Consider the following 19,075-nt stretch of genomic DNA (forward strand, 5'->3'; position numbering starts at 1 on the left):
AGAATAGAATTATATTGTTAATTACTTTTTTCTTTAACACTTTAGAGATGTTGTTTTAGCCCTGGCTGGTGTTTCTCAGTGGTTAGAGTATTAGCCTGCACATGGAAGGGTAGCAGGTTCAATCCCCTGCCTGGTCAGGGCACATGGGAGGCAGCCAATCAATGGGTCTCTTTCACATCAATGTCTCTCTCTCCTTTTCCTCCTCCTCCTCCTCCTCCTTTCCTCCCTTCCACTCTCTCTAAAAATATCAATGGAAAAAATGTCCTCAGTAAAGGATTAACCAAAAACAATTTTTTAAAAAGATGTCATTTTATTACCCTCTGATGTACATTATTTCTGATTAGAAATCTGCCATAATTTTATTTTTGTTTGTTTCTATGTAATGTGTCATTTTTTCTTGTTACTTTAAAGTGTTGGATTTTATTTTGTCTGTATTTCAGCAAACTGCATAGATCTGTCTCTTGTAATTATTCTACTTATTTATTTTAATTTCTTGGGTCTATGGGTCTAGAATTCTTATCAAAAATTGGAAAATGTCCTTTTTTTTAGTTCTGTGTGACATCTAACTGGGTTGCAGTTTTTTCTTTTATTGAGACTTAATTCACATGTAACATTAGTTTCAGGTGCACAACATAATATTTGATATTTATATATATTGTGAAATGATCAGGATAAGTCTATTTAACATCTATCACCATACATACTTGCTATTACTGTTGCCACTGTGGTCTAAGGCTCAGCTATTTTTCCTCATTTCTGAAATGCATCTCTATCTACAGTTAACCAACTTCTCTGGTCTGACTATACCTATATTTGATACCTGGCCTCATTTATGTAAGTTGCTACTGTTTCTGGATCTATAATTTTTTCCTGTGATTCAATGCCTCAGGGTTCACTTGTATCCATCATTCTTTGCTAGCCCTGTAGAAAACATGCTCAGAATTTTATCTGGGTTTTTCTTATTGCTTTTAGAATATAAAGATTTCTTATCTTTCTCAAAATCCTAAATATAGCACACCTTTCAGAGGTGGACTGTGGCAATGTCAAATTGGTACAACATCAACATAAACAAAGCTAAGACAAATTTGGAAAACTGGTCTCAGAAGGACGCAGAGAAGACTTTTTCTGATAATTCGGTTCCTCTTTCTTGGGTGGGACATTGGCATGATTAAGATTCTTCATGGGTATAAAGGGCAAAATTACCTTCCTCTTCCCACTTATGTTGGGGATAATTGGTGAGAGAGATCACCAGCAATGACTAGGGGGCAGAGATGGTGCAGGTGAGGTAGAGATTTGGGACAGTTCTTGCTTTTCGTGGTACTGCTGACTCTGGATTATTTCTTTCTTTCTTGGTCTTGTTTAGACTCTGTATTTCCATTTTGGAATGTTTTTGCCTCTTATAACTCCTATTCCTTGCATTTGGTGACCTAAGATTTATCCATGGCCTCCTCACACTTAGAAACCGATGACTCTACCTTTACATGATCAAGTGAGAACAAGGATTAGGTCAGGGAAAAGGGGTTAAGAAAAAAGACAGTAGGTTTATCTTTGGTCCAGTCTTATTCACCAGATTAAGAGATCACAAGCTTTGCATAGAATTAGAGCCTTTCTTTGCCTGGAGAATTCTGGGAGGTCACCACCTTTAAAATATGTGGTGACTATAGACGGCTAAGCAAAAAGTCCTTGATTTGGGAGTTTAGCCCAAATGCTTCTCTCTTACAGTGCTTGACATTTATTCCCTAGTATTGTTGTGAGAAGCAGATGAGCTTCTATATAGAAGAGGACTTCTCAATCTATAAAGTCCTCTATGAATAATAACTACTTATTTTTATTATTATAACCTATATTTTTGTAAAGAGAGAGGTTGGCTGGATCAACCCATTTGGAGATGGACTTCTAAGTCATAATAAATTATAGCTGGGCATCCAACATCTCCCTTAGGTGTGGAAAAAAAACAAAACAAAACACAGAACTGAACTTCCAGGCAGGAGATGACTTGCAGCTCCAATTTTTTTTTATTTTTTGTTATCACAAACAATGGTTTGCTTTGGGGTGCACTATCTTTCCATTTCTGAGCTTGGTGATGCTGCCTGTCACTAGGTGGCCCTTGCCTGGGCTGGGAGATGCGGGTATGTCTTTTTCCTGAAGAATGTAAACTAGGCGCTGTGGGCCCCAAATAGCAGAGTTGAGTTCCATATGGTAATCAGCTTTCTATTCCATTGTATGCGAATGAAACCTTATTCAGAGGACTACGAAGGATTTGCAGGGTCTATAATCACTGAAACACCTGCCTATGTCCTGACAACGTGCTCTATGAGAGCAGTCACGGGGGCGTTGAAGACAACCCATAGTTAGGGGCTAGGGGTGAGCATTTTTAAAAGTCTTACTCTTTGTTATGCCCACGTAGTGTGGGAAATAGCTGTGCGGAAACATTTGACCCCTTCATGTGACGGTGTGCTTTCCTCACATGTGGGGGAGACTTAGAAGTCTGCATCTTCGCTAAAAATGCTTCCCCCAAGCTCCCTACACACCAGGTTGCCTGGTGAGTTTTAAGGATCAAACTTATTTACTCACTTCAAAAACATAAATGAGCTCTCTTCTATGAGTTTCTTCAGATGCAGTGCTTTAATATCCAATTTACAGCCAAGAAAAAGAAAGTTAAGTAGCATTTACTTGGAAAGGTTATCCACATTCCTTCTCTGAATGCTGGCTTTCAGCAGATACTTAATGTTCCCAGGCCATCTCAGTATAATGCAAGGGTCCATGTTCTGACTATTTTATGCTCCCCCAAACAAACTTATTAGTGATACTGTTGTAATAACCAGGTGATTAATAACTGGAAAGAAGCAAAGGGAAGCTGCCATTTAGATGCATGCCCAGTAAGGTCTGGGTGATGTGGGAAGATGCTTACCTGTCAGTCAAACCTGGGAACAAGTCAGTGGCCAGAATAGACGTGGCCACTGCAAGGGCCTGAAATCTGAGATACTTAACTCCTGAACAAAGGAAGTTCTTTCTCTTGCTACTCAGGCCTGACTCCTGGCTTGCAGGGCTCTTACTCTCTGCACTCCTCCATGTGGCTCACAGCCATGCGGACTCCACACAATGGACTAACGGACTTTAACTAGCCTGGTGCGACATCAGACCCAGCTCCGCCATGGAACAGAAACTCTGGACACTGGCTTGGCTTCTAGCTCCACTAAAGACCCAGCCGCACCTTTCCTATGACTGGCTTAAGGGACATAGGACTTTGCAAACTGAGGGATGTAACTCTCCACAAATAAAAATCACTCATTCTCCTGTGAGAGTCTTAGAAAGTTCTTTTTCTCAAGATATCACAAGTACCCCACAACCACTAGGACGGAGAAACTCCACCAGTGCAATTCTCTGGCAACATTGTTAGTCCTCTGAATACTCTGAGAAATACACGTCATTGTCCCCATTTGATAGAAGTATCAATTAAAGTGGGACAACTTCCCCAAGATTACATGACTGCTAAGCGATAGAGATGAAATTCAAATTTCAAATCACTTCACCACTATGCGTGCTGTCTCCCAGCCTCCCAGGAAGTAATTTTCCAGAGATTACCCAGCACATGAGTAATGGAACCAGGATTCAAATTAAGGTCTTTCTAATTCTCCAGCCTCACTCTTTTCACTTCTGACTCATCCTTTTTCATATATATATTAGGAGCCCAGGGTGCAATTCGAAATTACATGACGCCACCCACCCTCCCATCCGGCCCTGCCTCCCTCTCAGGCCCTTGAAGCAGCTGCGGCCACTGCTGATCAGGCCCTCCCCCAGCGCAGGCATGCAGAGACCCCTGCCACCCCACCCACAACGCTGAGTGTGCAACCTCCTATCCTATCGACCCGTTATGGTGTCCCGGTTAATTAGCATATTTCTCTATTTTATACTGTGTGTGTGTGTGTGTGTGTATAGCTAGCTAGCTAGCTAGCTAGCTAGATTTTTTTTCCTCTTGATTTTTGAGAGGAAAGGAGAGGGAGAGAGAAATAGAAACATCAAAGATGAGAGAGAATCACTGATCAGCTGCTTCCTGCACGTCCCCCACTGGGAATTAAGCCTGCAACCTGGGCATGTTCCCTTGACCAGAATTGAACCCTGGACTCTTCAGTCCACAGACCAACACTATCCACTAAGCCAAACCAGGTAGGGCTGCCTCATTCTTCTTCATGATCCACTGAGGAGATAATAGGCAGCCTTCAGAGTGCTAAGAGGCAGAAAACTCTGCATAAATTAACTCCTCTCCCAGAAAGTGGAAGATAAGATAGTTAACATTTGCTTCACACTTTACATGTACAAAACACTTTAAAATGTTCAAGGCTTTCAATGCTCACAATAACCTTGAGAAACAAGAATTCTTATTTCCATTTCCATTTGAGGAAGCCATAGCCAAAGACATAGGCATTTGCTCAAAGTCATAGTATTCAACTCTAAGCCCCCCATTGGGCTTCAGACCCTTTGGTGTTCCCAGTGTACAATTTTGCATAAACATCTCACCCTTTAGGAGGTTGAATTCTTATTTTCCTTTGAAATGAATCAAAGAGTTATGGTCCCTTTCGTGAATGTAAAATTTGCACGAGATAAGCAGTTTTTCAACTTCAGCATGGGCATTTGGATGTTCTTGCCAAAGTAGAACTTAGAACCGTACCTAGGGTTACCTCGTTATATTCAACATAGCAGGGGCTATGTAATGATATATAAGACATAGTATCTGCTAATGATAACTAGTTTCCTTCCTTTTCTTATCCGAATTCTCCTTTTGCTAGGACTGCTGTACACTCTGCTTCCCAGGGCCTTTCACTGATGGTGGAGAAATGAATCCAGCAGGTGTGTCCATCTGTGACCAGTAGTTAGACAGATGTGAGATAGCAAGAAGGTTAGGCAGGTACAGCAGGCCACCAGGACAGAAAGTAAATCCCAGGTGCCTAGCAATGGGCAAAACTGGGAAAACAAGGCCCTCACCCCCAGGGTAACCTTCCCTCCCCAGCACATCGCTGGGCAGGCGGTATAGAGCCCCTGACACTTCATATCACTGGTCATTTAGTTCGGACCCTCCCCTGACCTTTTCTCCCCTGGCATGTGGGAAACAAACAAGGGGGCCTGAGAATAGCCCTTAAGCAGTAAGTCCCCAGGACAATGAGATTCTGACCTGCCTCAGTTGTGTTTCGTTTCCAGTAAAGCAGCAAAACCGGACAAGTGACACCAAGGCTGTCCTCAGGGCCAGCTGCACTGACTAATGACTGCCTGCCCTGGTGCCTACCAATCAGTGGAGACCACAGCCCTGAAAGAACACACCTGAGAAGCTGATGAATATTCTATTGAGATCCTCCTCCTGGGACCGCCCCTAAAATCCCTGCCCTTAAAAGCCCTTAGGAAAGAGTACCCTCTATGCCTGCGCCTTTCCTCTCCCCATCCCCACCCCAGCACATTTTGCTTACCTCCCTTTCTTCTAAGCTCCAAGGGCCCTCTTTTTGCCTCTATAATTTGTTTCCTACGCCCATTTCTTTTGTGGGTCACTTCTTCTATCTCTGTGACTTTTTTGCTTTGTTTGGTCAATCCTCACCCCAAGCTATTTTTCCATTGATTTTTAGGGAGAGTGCAAGAGAGAGGGAAAGACAAAGAGAAACATCGATTTGAGAGAAACACATTGACTGGTTGCCTCCGCCCGCCCAGGCTGGGGAGGAGCCTGCAACCAAGGTACATGCCCTTGATCTGAATCAAATCCTGAATCCCAGACCCTTTGGTCCACAGGCTGATGCTCTCTCCACCAAGACAAACTGGCTTAGGCTATCTCTGTGACTTTTGAAATAAACTTTCTCTTATAGTTTGAGTCTTGGCTCTGAAGTCTTTTCTACCCAGAATTCAAGTACCGAGGCTGCTCAACTGAGGTCAGGTCAGACCCCATGGGTGTAACACCTGGTGTATTTTTCACGAGACAATGCCTCCTGCCACGGGGATGCACAGTAGTGAAGGCCTATTCCCATTGTACCCTGGGCTTTCTGGGGTGAGCAGAAGTAGAATCCTGGTATACTTCAGCCTCCTGCCTGAGTTCTGATTTTCCTGCCTGACATAATGTCTACTCATGTCCCCAAGTGATCTGTGCTGGATACACTTGCTTTCAACTTTTCTAGCTTACTTAAAGGATGCATTTGACTTGCTAATATGGAAGGTAATGTGATGCAGTTTTCTCAGTTCAGCACAGGACAAAAAACCCTGGCAAGAGCAACAGCAAAAAACATCCAGGACTGTGATTAAGCCATTGAAATGAGAGTAGAGAAAACAGAAAATGAAAAGTAGAACATCTTTCTGCCTTTTTGAGGACATGCTTCTGATTAGAGAGAAGGTCTCTGTTTCTACTACTTCTGAAGATGAAAATTTTAAGGTGAACTCAAGTTCCCGAGTCAGGAGCAGGCGTAGAAGTCAGTGTCACCTGCCACATGCTGCCCTGTGGTAAGAAAACCACATTCTAAAAAAGGCTATGCTCTAAATATAACCTAGAAACCTGCTTTTAAATGATGGCATCATCTTTTCATTTAAAAGGAACACACCTAAATAAAAGTTAAAACACCGGCGGGTAGAGGAGGCCAGGGGAAGGTCATTGGGGGGAAAAAAGGGAGACATATGTACTACTATCTGTAGTACTTTAAACAATAAATTAAAATTTAAAAAAAAGTTAAAACAATTTTTATTAAAAACTTACATTGAGTTCCAAATTTTTACTACAACTGTAATGGTTGTAATAATAATGACAAACTAAATGTTGTATTTCAAAGATCTATAACATGGCTTCATATACACCATCAGTAATGTGTATGTGTGTGTACATACACATATATATATATAAATGTGTATATATATTAGATTCTCTAAGTATATGGATAACTTTTTTCAGTAAAATATATATTGATTTGAAGCTTTTCAGAACAACACATTTAAGAGAAGGTAAACTTTGAGAAATAATATCAGCTAAAAGTTTACAAACACTATTCAACAAGTGTATATGGTATAGATATTATGTGTATTACTTCAGTTCTTAAGTATTTACTGACATTAAACATTGTGCCATATCCTATATTTGGTGCTAAGAATACAGAGATAGTAGGTTAAACCATAATTGCTGTTTTTATAAATTAAAAACAGTTAATAGCAATTTAAACAGCAATTTAACGTGACATAAACTAAGTCAAACATGATCCTTGTCCTTTTGGGCTTAGTCTGGTAAGGAAGACGGGCTTATAAACTGACATGTGCAAGTGTAGGGTGAACAATTAGAGCAGATTTTAAAGGGTAAGTTATATTTTTTAAAAAGTAGGAGCAGAATGGGTGGTACAGCAACAGATGGACTCGGCTACAGTGTATTAGAACACTGAAGACAAGTTGAAGACTGGAGAAAGGAAATGCAATACATCATTTCTAAAAGTTTGGCTGAGAAGCTGAGCGCATCATTGTGTCTGGATATGGGTGTGGTTTGGGACATACATGTTTGCTTTTCTTTTAAGAGGGGAGAAGGATGTTTATGTGCTGAAGGGAGCAAGGGGTCAGGAGGAAGGTTGTGGAGAGTGACCCTGAAGAGGCCAGAGGAGAGAGCATCGGTCATGGAATGTTTGAGTCCTGGGATAACATGGACTGTGTGCCCAAGATTTAGCAAGCAGGAAGCATGCAACAAATGTTTCTGGAACTGAAATAAAAGCAATGCTAGATTTTTCTATCTAATTTTTGATAGTACAATGTTCTTCTCCAAGGAAAATAGTGACTGAGAATCAATTCTGGGGAAGTCTTGAGATTTTATTTCTAATTTTTTAAAGTAAATAATGTCATGAGGAAAGAAAAATAAAAAAGGGAAACAAATATTTAAAAGATTTTTGAACAGAGCCCAAAGCTTAGTAACAGTTTGGGGTAGAAGCAAGAAAGAGAGCAACCTCCAATGCAAAGAGGATGAGCCATGCAGTGGAAGGATGAATGAATGAAGACTGATAAGATAAAGGTGTTAGATGAAAAAAATCATGAAAATGATGGGCTTTTTGAGGCTTAGAGTATAGTATTCTAGAAGAGGCAGCAAGAAAACTATTAGTCCCATTGACAGAAAGAATGTTGTTATTAATTACTTTGTGTGATATAATGGCTGTCCCTTTGTCTGACTGAAAGCTAATCCATAGAGTGTGTGAGTCAGTGAATGGACAATTAAAAGATGGTTACGGTGCTCTGTGCCCTGCTGAGGAGGCATCAGAATCAGGATGGCTGCTAGAGTAAAATAATCCCACTTTCTAGATTAACAGGAGGCGCAGGGGGAGCTAAACAGTCAAGGACTATAAATCTAAAATTCTGAAGTTAAAGTAAAATAAATGAGAAAATTTTCAAATATTTCAGGCCAACTCAACTCCTATTTGAGCTCTTGCCCTACGGAGTACTTTCTTGAAAGGACAAAGCCTATATATCACCTCCACGGTGTAAAGACAAACAGGGCTGCTCTGCTGGTGGCGGTTGGGACCCAGAGCACCATCGTTTCAATTCTCCCTCCTCCTCGGCCTGTCCCTTTCTAAGCTGCCCCTTTCCCCAGCCTCCTGTCTGTTAAGACATCTCCATGGATCTCAATGTGAAAACTATTCTGTAATCTATTTAGTCTTTTAAAAACGATCCTTGTTTTTGGAAATTTTATTCAAGTGACCAGGGGTCAACATAACTCTCCCAATCCCAAGACCCACCCCACCCTCTTCCTCCCACCCGCCAGAACTCACTACTGAATGGCTTCCCTGGAAGCTGGCACCAGACCAGCCATGGGCAAACTACGGCCCGTGGGCCGGATCCGGCCCATTTGAAATGAATAAAACTAAAAAAAATAAGACTGTACCCTTTTATGTAATGTTTACTTTGAATTTATATTAGTTCACACAAACACTCCATCCATGCTTTTGTTCTGGCCCTCCGGTCCAGTTTAAGAACCCATTGTGGCCCTCGAGTCAAAAAGTTTGCCCACCCCTGCACTAGACCAGAAGTGGCCCGGAATCACCAGTTAGTGGGCTGGGTTCCAGGCGGTGCCAAGTGTGTGCCTGGATTATGTATGTTTGTTACTATTTCACAGAGGGGCTCTGCTATGTTGCACCCACTCTTCCCCCATGTCCTTCACCTTTGTCACCAAGGGGAGGACAACTGATATTACTAAGAGTTGGAAGCCTCAGACTGCTTACTCTTTGTCTGATACTCCAGGAGTCAAAGAGAGAGAGCAGATCAAGTAAATTGGAGATATTCTTTAAGCAAAATACCGACGTTTTTAAGAGCGTGGACTTCACCTCAGAGGGATCTAGCTTCAACTCCTGATAATAGGCATTGCCTGCCAAGAGGGTCTAGCTGAGTGACTTTACCTTTCTGAGTCTCAGTTTCACCAAATGTACAAAGAAGACAGTCGTCTCTATGAATAGTTTCGATTTTTAGAAAGGATATAGGTAAAATTCCTAGCACCATTCCTGGCTCAGGAAAACTACTCAATAAGTAATAATTATTAGTATTGTTTTTATATGGTCTATTTTTTTTCCTCAACTTTTCTAGAACCTTATGATGAAATGGCTTTTTACCTACAATGCATCAGGGTTGGGATAATGTATACACCAGAGCCGCCTGCTTAAGGTGGATCGATACTGCTAGCACCAATACTTCCCCGTCATAACATTCCACTTAAACAATCAATAGACAAATAGAAAGACCTTAATGATTTAGCATATCATTAGCATAATGCAGTGTCTGCTTGGAAGGAAACCTGAGCTACAATGGGAAATTTGAAGTAAGTGATTTTTTAAAAGGCCATTCTGCTTTTTTGGCAACTCTCCATTGACAGCATGTTACTTTTGCTTTCTTTGTCAAGCACAGAAAAACAGGAAGCACAAAATCAATTCGGACGGGGGTGGGAAGAGAGAGCTGGCAGAGACACAAGCTGTTTTGCGCAGTAGGGTCTAATCCACATTTTGCAACAAGAGATGGCTATGAACTTGGCCAGGGTCTCCCGCTAGGCTGCTAGCACCTTTGAGCATTTTTGGACACACAGAGAAATTCTTCTGTACATGTGGGGTTTGTGATTCTCTCCCCAGGACCTGGCTTTTCATTATTATTATTATTATTTTATGCCTGCTGGGTGTGCAGGGCCATGGAGTAAGTGGGGGATGAGAAGACTGAGACATGGACGTAGACACAGCTTTGCAATGTATTAGCTATGGGACCTCAATAAAATATCTTAAAAACTTATGACGTCTGTTTTTTCTTCTATGAGAGCACTAGACAAAGAGGACGAGTTTCACACTCAAATCCCAAGTAAGGCAGGTTCTGTGGGGAAGCAGTGGAGGTGACCTGGAGAGGCTGGTGTGGGCTGTGGGCAACCAGATATCTGGTGCCCAACCTAAGGCATTAAAATTCAATAAAAAAATAGTTATGTTTCAAGAGAGAACACTTGTTAGCTGTCCTTTTGAGCCCTCTGGACCTGGTGTAAGGTCCTTTTTGGTTTTATGATTCGGGCTATGCTGGCACCAGAAGTCGCACCAAAGTATCTTGAAGAATGTGAAACTAGAGCCACTTACCAAATAACACTTAGCTACTCATTATAAGAAAAGTTTCATAATGAACAACATAAACTGATGAACAAAAACAGGTCCAGAGACAAAGAAGCATCCATCAGACCATCAAACCTCAGAGGGAAGGTGTGGGGGTGAGGGGGTGTGTTAATTAAAAATAAATAAATTTTAAAATTTTAAAAAGAGAAAAGTTTCAAGTGTATAAAAAATAAGCTTGCTCTAGTTATACTAATTCTAAAACTAAATGAATTCCAGTTTAATGAGAATGAAATCTAGGATTCATAGCTAGCTTTTCAGGAATTTTTAAGCATACCAAAAATGTAGTACTTTGAGGAAAATCTATTAGATGATATTAGCTCCAGAATCAATTATCATCTTCCATGCAACTAGATACATACCTAGCAGACAGTGCTTCCTTTAATGGCCACTCAGCAGGGACTCAATCCATCTGTCTCCAGTAAAAGAAAGAGGAAGTGTTTTATTTATAGAGCCACTAAAATATCCACTGTTGCTTTATTCTGCGTTTTAAAATAATGAAGAAAACTCTTCAGCCCAAGTAGGACTTTATTGATCAACTCCCAAGTCCAAAGAGTAAGAACCTAGAAGGCAATGACCCAAACTATCACGTGCTAGACAAGCATCTCAATTTATATACTTTAAAGAGCTCCTGATTCTGCAACACACCACGTCTTATAGGTAGCGAGCTCCATGGAACATCAGAGCCAAATTAGGATTAAAAAACACACACATGCTTTGTTTTGAAATAATTACTCTGTATGGGTTCATAGGAAATTGCGATGACAGCACAGGAAAGATCAGAGTACCTTCACCCAGTTTCCCTCTGCTGGTTACTCTTGAGTACATTCCCCAAACTAGGAAACTTGACATTGGGATAAAGCATGTGGATGGTTCTGTCATTGCATGGGCAGATTTGTGTACCCACCACCAGAATCGAGATACACAACTATTTCATTGCCACAAGTTCTCCATGTGGTAACCTTTTGCAGTCGCCCTCATCTTCCTACTCCCACCATCCCTGATCCCTGGCATTAACTTGCTCTCCATCTCTATAATTGTGTCATTGTGAGAATGTTATACAATGGAATCATATGGGAAATTATACAGTGACTTTTTTTATATTGGATTTTTTTCACCTGGCATAATGTCCTAGAAATGCATGCAAGTTGTTCCATTCCTTCCTATTTTTGTGCATTCTTTTTATTACAGAACTAGGGGCCCAGTGCATGAATTCATGCACATTGAAAAGAACTGTGGGCCGCAAGGCTGCGGTGGGCACAGAGGCGGGTCTTGACCCATCCTCTGTGCCCCCACCCAGCCCCTTCCCACCACAACCCCCGGTCCCCTGTCTGCCAGCAGTGGGTGCAAGGAGGGGGAAGTGGAGAAGCCCTGAGGGGTGATCAAGGCCCGATGGTAGCCCCACCCTGCTCCCTCAGCACCTGGGAGCGTCAGCCCTACCCTTGCTGCCACCACTGCCGGTTGTTGTCTTTGGGGTGATTGGGGTGCGCCAGCAGCGGGTGTGAACACCGGGCAGGACCACGGTACATGGGGCCAACACCCACCATGTCCCGCACGTGCCCCCTAGTGGTCAGCACACGTCATAGTGAGCAGCCAAACTCCCAGTCAAGCATCTGCCTGATAGGACAATTTGCATATTTGGCTTTTATATAGTGTATAGATAATATTCTATGCCATGGGTTTGTTTAACTGTTCACCTATTATAGGACAGTTGTTGTTTCTAGTTTAGGGCTTTTTAAACAGTTGCTATAAACAATCACATATGCTTTTTGTGTAGACATAGATTTTTTTAAAAAAAAATGTATTGTTGACAATATTACAGAAGTTCCCCCATTTTCACCCTGTTTGTACCCATCTGCCCATTTCTTACCCCAACCCAGGTCTTTACCTCACAATTGCCTGTGTCAATGGGCTATGCATATATGCATATATGTTCTTTGGTTCCTCTGAGATCTGTGGGTCTGTTCCATGAATACATGCCTCTGGACCTATTTATTTCATCAGTTTATTTAAAAATGAAATGTATTTTAATAAACACTGCCTTTATAATTATTCAAAGTATATGTATACATTTTGGGGGGAACTCCCTATATATGTTATGTTTTCTTATCCATTCAGCTATCCTATGTCTTTTGATTGAAGCATTTGATCCATTTACATTTAAGGTTAATGCCACATACTTATTTATTGCCCTTTTTATTTCTTTATACATATGTTTCTCTTCTTAAATCTGTCCCTTTAATATTTCTTGCAATGCTGGTGGTGGTAATGTACTCCTTTAGCTATTTTTTATTTTTGGTCTGGGAAGCTCTATATTTTGTCTTAAATTTCAAATGATAGTTTTGCTGGATAGAGCAGTCATGGGTTCAGGTCCTTGCTTTTCATTACTTTCAATACTTCATGCCAATCCCTTCTGGCCTGGCATGTTTCTGTTGAGAAATCAGCTGACAGACTAATGGGAACTCCCTTGTAGGTAACTCTCTGTCTCTCTCTTGCTGCCTTTAATATTATTTCTTTGTCTTTCAGGTTTGTCATTTTAATTATGATGTGTCTTGGTGTGAGGTTCCTTGGGTTCATCTTGACTAGGACTCTGTGCTTCCTGAACTTGTGTGGCTTTTTCCTTCACTAGGTTAGGGAAGTTTTCTGTCATTATTTCTTTAGAAGTCCAATGTGCTACCTATTGTACCAGGAAGCCACCTATTAGATTATTTACACTTAATGTGGTATTGACATTATAGGGCTTACATGCCATTTTACTTGTCTTATTTATTCTGTTGTATGTTTTTCTGTTGCCTTTTCCTACCTTCCTTTAGGTTAGTTAAACATTTTATTTCAGAATTCTAGTTTTGATTTATCAGTAGCATTTTTTAGTATATTTCTTTATATAGCTTTTGATACAAAGATTTTTAGTGGTTTATTTAGGCATTCTATTATATATGCATCACTTATACAAGCCTTTTGATTCTTCTAGCTTAAGTGAAGTTTAGAAGTCTTTCCTTTTTTTACCAGACCCACTTATAATTCTATGTGTATATATATTTCCTCTCCATACTTTGAGAATCACATCAGTAAATGTTATAATATTTGTTTCAACTTAGAAAATTTAGAAAATTCAAGAGAACGACATGGATATTTAGTCATATTTTACCCCTTTAACTTGGTCTTTCATCTGCCCTAATGTTTCAAGGATCCTTCCCTTATCATTTTCTTTCTTTTTAGACAACCTCTTTTTGTCATTCTTCTAAGGTTGGTCAGCTGACAACAGATTATCTTATTTTTTCCTTATCTCAAAATGTCTTGCTTGATTTTCCCTGTATTTCTAAAAGATACAGAATTCTGGTTGGCACTTTTAAAATTTTAGCACTTGAGAACATTGTGCCACTTCTTTGTGGCCTCTTAAGGTTTCTGAGGAGAATTCCACTGTCATTCAAGTTGTTTTTCATCTATGAGTAAGATTTTCTTTCTTACTGCTTTCCAGATATTTGTTTCCTTTCTGTTTTTATTTTATTTTATTTGTGAATCCTCACCTGAGGACATTTTTTCCATTGTGTTTCAGAGAGAGGGAGGAGGAGCAAGAAAGAGGACAGAAAGAAACACGGATGTGAGAGAGACACATTGATTGGTTGCCTCCTGCTTGCACCCCAACTGGGGCCAGGAATGGAGCTTGCAACCCAGGTACATGCCCTAGACTGGGAATTAAACCTTCAGTGTGCAGGCTGATGCTCTAACCACTGAGAAACACCAGCCAGGACTGTTTTGGTTTTTTTGTTTGTTTGTTTGTTTTGTTTTAAAATAAGTTTGACAATGATGTGTCTTTGCATGCATTTCTTTGGATTTATCCTGTTTGGAATTTAGTTTCTTGAGTCTTTAGTTTTAAATCTTTTACCAAATTTCAGGAAATTTTATCCATTATTTCTTGGAATACTTTTAGCTTTTTTATTCTAGTGACTCTAATGATAAAAAAATGTAAGATAAAATTGTTTTAATTTTAAAAACTGGGATAGCCAAATAAAAAAAAATCAGGAAAAGGAAATGCATTTTCACTTTTTTCAACCAAGCATTCATTTATCTGAGCAGAACAGAACCCACCAATGTGTTCTTTCCGTGGCTTATATTGCTTCTACTTTAAAGCAGAAAGCAAGGCATTAGGAGAACTGAGCTGTTTTAGAAATTGTATATGTTTCTTTGGGGGATAAATTTATACCAGACAGTAATTTAAGAACCAAAAAGAAATTGCTCTAGTAAATAAAAATGTGTATTATGACTGGATAGTATACTCTAAACATAACTCTATTTTTGAGTACCAGAATGAAAATGTAAAAAGACTTTTCTGCAAAGGTAATCCTCACATAGGTATTAGCAGCTGACGTATGACTAGATTTAAGCTGACTGGCACAATATTGGTGGCAGTGGCATATGTCTCACCTGATTTCCAATATTGGTGTCTTACTGGCAAAGGCATTACTTTTCTGCTTTCCTGGATTCCAAATGAAAAGGAAATTGAAATTCAAATTAATGTTTTGGCAAAACAGTATGTAAATGATAATGAGCATATGTATTTATTTGTGATGAGGCAGTTGAGTATCATTTAGATTAAGATTAAACTGGGAAGTCTACAATGTGATTTTCTACTTAACTTTATCCTACTAGACACTGTTCTGCATAATGAACTGGTTCTTAAACACATACAGTATTTTCATTTTTAATCCTCACCTGATTAAAAATGAGAATATGTTTTCATTGATTTTAGAGAGAGTGGAAGGGAGCAGGGACGAAAAAGAGAAACATTGATGGGAGAAAGAAACATCAATCGGTTGCCTCCTGCATGCACCCCAACCAGGAATTGAACATGCAACCTGGGTATGTGCCCGAACCCATGACATTTTGGTGTTTGGGATGATGCTCTAAACAACAGAGTCACATTGGCCAGGGTACACACACAGTATTTTGAAAAACTTTAGCACTACCAGTGTACACAATTTTTCATTTTTTTATGCTTCATGGACATACTCAGTACTTTCACTGGTTTGGATATATCTGAATTAATCAGATACTTCTAATACCAAATGAATTGCTTAAGACCTAATACAATACAAAAGTAAACAATAAAATGCAACTTTTCTTCTGATTTTGTAATAAAGTCAGTGAAAGCCCTTTATATTCCTGAAATTTGCAAAATACTTTATAACAATGTTTTCAATATCTATTGTTCTTCAGAAATATTTGTTAAATTACCAGAAGTTATTCAAGATTTTTAATAGCACATTGTCTATAACTTAATTTTCTAAAAGCAGACAACAATGATTCACTTTCTTTAAAAAAGATAATAAAATTAAGGCTAGGTTATTAACAATTAGATAACCTGTGGAAATAATGCAGAGTTAAGTAACAAAATATTTTCTTTTTTCTCTTATAATAGAAATAAATTATAAAATACATGAAAGATAAGCATTTTGCTGTTTGCAATTGTATCATACCAGGACCTTTTGAGAACAGTATTAAATGAATCTAATACATTTCCCGACTTCACCTTGTAATTGCATTTCCTAATTTAATAAGACAAGATGCAAGAATGGTCAGTACTACTCATGATGTTGGGTTTTGTGATAACTTTTACATGCCCAGATCATCCAATTAAGTATCACAATCCCTCTCAGTTACTGTAACTCAGAGAATCTAAGTTTTGTTGTTGTAGGAGTGAATTTATTATTATCTTTTTTCAAGTTCTACCAATAAGAGAGCTCAAAAATGGGAATAAAATCAAGTTCTGCTGACTTCAGCATTGCCTGTTATTCTGAATCTAATCCAAACTCTTATATTTGCCATAAAATAGAAACAGTTTTAATGCTCCCTAACAACATCAACAAAAATGCTTGGCTATATCAGTTCTCTTCCAATACTATTTTAGAAAGTTATTAGCAGGAAGTCCAAAGACACTTTATCAATTTTAAACATTTTTACTGTGATGGTTCCTCATTTCATTAAAAAACTTCTAAACTAAGTGTGGGTCCTGGAGCAGCTACTTTTATCCCAAGGGGCTTGTCTGTGCTTGCTGAGAAAGCTACCAGGTGAATCAGAGGTCTCTTCATGACAATCAAGCCTAATGGCAGTTTATCCTTGAGCACAGAAAACTAAACAGTAGATATAAGAAGTAATGGCTAAATAGAAGAGTATGCACATGTATATATTACATGTAATTATTTAGGCCTCATAAAATACAAATTAATAAATGTCTTCTATACATATTTACTTTAATTGAATTTATTGGGGTGTCATTGGTGAATAAAATTATATAGATTTCAGGTGTACAATTCTATAATACATCATCTATATATTGTATTGTCAGTTCACCACCTAAGGTCAAGTGTCCTTCCATCACCATTTATTGCCCCTTTACCACCCTCTTCTACCTACCCCTCCACCCAACCCCTTTTCCTCTTGTAATCACCATACTCTTGCCTGTGTCTATGTTTTTTTCCCCTTTGCTTTAATCCCTCAAAGCGAGAGGGAGAGAAATAAAGAGAGAATAGCAGCCCAGTTGGTGTGGCTCAGTGGTTGAGTGTTGGCCTATGAACCAGGAGGTCACGGTTCAATTCCTGGTCATGGTACCTGCCCAGGTTGCAGCTCCATCCTCAGTGTGGGGCGTGGAGGAGACAGCCCATCAATGATTCTCTCTCATCACTGATGTTTCTATCTCTCTCTCTCTCCCTCTCCCTTCCTGTCTGAAATCAATAAAAATATATTTTAAAGAGAGAGAGAGGGGGAGAGAAAGAGAGAGAGGGAGGGGGAGAGAGAGAGAAAGAGAGAGAGAGAGAGAAGAGATGGGTGCCACAGATGCAGCCCAGAGCTCACTCTGGGTCTCAGAGAGGGGAGGAATCAGGTTGCCGCCTGCACTCTCTGCAGCCTGGTAAAGTAAATAAATACAGTGAGTGTTTGATATGCACTGAGGCTGAGCCCAGTGACCAGGTGGACACAGAGCACAGAGGTGTACTGTGACTGTCTAGCAGCTGCCATTGCCAGGCAGAAAAGAAGGCCATGGAGCCTACCACCCACTTTCCCCTCCCAGAGCTAGTAGCAGGCCCCAGAGAAGCTGTAACAGTGAGTGCTGGGCTACAGATTACATTATCTGCAGCACTGAGAACTGAAGAGGCAGAATCATTTTCCCCTGAGTGGCATATGCACGCATGCTGCAGCTTCATCCCAGTGATAGGGGTGGAGATACAGAGGTGAGGCAGCTATATCTCCCAGCTCACCCTGACCCTACCCATTGTGGCTGAGCCCAGCCAGGGCGCCTGGCACCCCTGTGGCAGTGAGGGCAGCATCTGGTTGCAGGGGACAGAGATGGGATTTCACAGGCTCGGAAGCCATTACCCACCACATTCTCCCATGAGGATGGTGCCCTGAAATGAAGGCGACCTGGTCACAGAGGAGATGCCCCCTACTCAGGAAATACAGGGTATTTCCCACTGACCTGAAGAGATGCTGGAAGCCAGAGCATTGCAAGAGAAACTGAAAAACTGCACTTCAGCACCACCTACTGGAAACCAAAAGAAAGACTTATCAACAGAGAAGTGCTTGCTATTCTTAAATAAAAAGCAGATGTCATCCCCATAGATACCTAGGCAGAGAGGAATCCACCAAATGAGGCAGCTCAGAAATAAAGATGAAAAATCTCCAGGTACTGAAATATGCGATTTAAATGATAGAGAATTCAAAATTGCACTTCTGATAAAACCCAACAAGAAAACTCAGATAGGCAGTTTAATGAACTCAGAAATAAAATTAATGAGAAAAAAGAGTACTTTACCAAAGACATTGAAACTTTAAAAATGGCCCTCACCGGTTTGGCTCAGTGGATAGAGCGTCGGCCTGCAGACTGAAGGGTCCCAGGTTCGATTCCGGTCAAGGGCATGTACCTTGGTTGTGGGCATATCCCCAGTAGGGGGTGTGCAGGAGGCAGCTGATCGATGTGTCTCTCTCATTGATGTTTCTAACTCTCTATCCCTTTCCCTTCCTCTCTGTAAAAAAAATAATCAATAAAATGTATATTAAAAAAAATGAACCAATTGAAATTCTGGCAATGAAGAACTCCATAAAGGAAATGAAGAATGAACTAGCACATTTAGGAAATAGAGCTGATAACTGGAGGAAAGAGTTAGTAATATTGAAGATAGAAATCTAGAAATGATGCAGATGGAAGAAAAAGAGACTAGAGGAAAGAAAGAAAGAAAGAAAGAAAGAAAGGCTGCTCACAGCACAGTCCAGGGGGACTGTCCGTCTCCCCTGGGAGCTTGTTGGAAAGCCAGGCCCAGAAAGAACTCTACAAGAATTATCTGACTTCATCAGAGAGAACCATAAAGAATAATGGGTATACTGGAAAAAGGAAGGGAGAAGGGAACAGAGAGCGTAACCAAACAAATAGTTGACTAGAACTTCCCAAACACATGGAAAGAAGTAGATCT

The 19,075-nt window shown here is 40.2% G+C and overlaps 1 long non-coding RNA gene across 2 annotated transcripts in view; it reads right to left on the minus strand.

Annotated features, from left to right (window-relative positions):
* LOC107183992 overlaps positions 1-19,075 on the minus strand; it is a 75,876-nt gene that overhangs the window by 22,647 nt on the left and 34,154 nt on the right. For both annotated transcript variants that reach the window (XR_001514813.1, XR_001514812.1), the window contains exons 3-4: positions 15,039-15,090; positions 10,976-11,025 (exon numbers count right to left, since the gene is read on the minus strand). This is a non-coding gene — a long non-coding RNA (uncharacterized LOC107183992). The remainder of the gene's footprint in view (positions 1-10,975; positions 11,026-15,038; positions 15,091-19,075) is intronic.

This window comes from Myotis davidii, unplaced genomic scaffold, assembly GCF_000327345.1.
Source record: "Myotis davidii unplaced genomic scaffold, ASM32734v1 scaffold1, whole genome shotgun sequence".
Lineage (NCBI taxonomy): Eukaryota > Metazoa > Chordata > Mammalia > Chiroptera > Vespertilionidae > Myotis > Myotis davidii.